General features: G+C 48.6%; 1 pseudogene; it reads left to right on the forward strand.

The window, feature by feature from the left end:
* The window catches only part of LOC125952909 (loricrin-like), a 21,900-nt pseudogene extending 21,116 nt beyond the window's left edge, over positions 1–784 (forward strand).
* Positions 785–1,051: the final 267 nt, after the last annotated feature.

The following is a 1,051-nucleotide window of genomic DNA, read 5'->3' on the forward strand; positions in this document are numbered from 1 at the left end:
GCCTTTCGATAGCACGTGTTAACCAGAAACTAGGTAGTAGTTGTCAAAAGCGCTACGCGCGGCGCAAGGACCCCTCGCTCTCTCTTACAGGATTGCAGACCAGTGCCCCCTGCTCCCCTGCTCCCCTCCCCTTGTATGTGTGTCTGTGTCTATTGTTGTGTTGTGTCGAAGCGACGAATAGGATGTTTAGTAGCGAAGTTGCGTTACGCTGCGTTACGCGACTGCTGCTAAGAAACAGAGAGAGAGAGAGAGACGCTCACACGCACACATACAGGCACGTTGTAGTAAAAAGTAGTGGCAGTAGTAGTTAATAGCTATTCCGTTGCAGTTTCGTACAGCTGCGTCCGATCACCCGGCGACCGGTGACGAGGGGTAGCACAGGCCAGGGCAGGCCAAAGGCAGAACACGGCAGGGCCAGAGTAGTAAGGCAGGGGAGAGAGGGTCCGTAGAGCGCTATAGTTATCGAAGGGCGAAGGCTACGAAGAAAAGAAAACATTATTATTATGATTATTATTAACTTTATTATTATCCATATTATTGATTTGATTCGACGTTGTCAACGTTGACGTTTTTGGGGGGCCGTATTTTGACAGTGCGCGTAATGGAAGTGGTGGGTGGTGGTGTCGCTGCGCCCCACCCCCCTCCTCACATACTTCCCTTTAAAAAAGAATTCTCCCCTCTTCTTTCTCTCTCTCTCTCTCTCTCTCTCTCTTTCTATCTCTTTCTATCTCTCTCTCTCTCTCTCTCCTTCACTATTTCTGTCTCCCCATCCTCTTCATCTCAACTGCAGCATATTTTGTCGTAAATCAGTAAATATACATTTCCAAATTTGTGACAACCCAAAAACAAACGATGTGTCAAACTTCTCATCAACAGCAAGAGAAAAGGAAAGAAAATGGTATGTCGCACGCAGGGAGCAGGTGAGTGTGAGTGTCTATCGCTTAATCGATCGCCGGAGTCGTGGAGCACCTTTTATCTGCTTCTGCTTCTGCTGCGAAAAAGTCGCCGGTGATGGCGGCTGTCACCGGAAGTGCGGGAAGGTTGTTTGAGG

This window comes from Anopheles darlingi, chromosome X (genome assembly GCF_943734745.1).
Source record: "Anopheles darlingi chromosome X, idAnoDarlMG_H_01, whole genome shotgun sequence".
Lineage (NCBI taxonomy): Eukaryota > Metazoa > Arthropoda > Insecta > Diptera > Culicidae > Anopheles > Anopheles darlingi.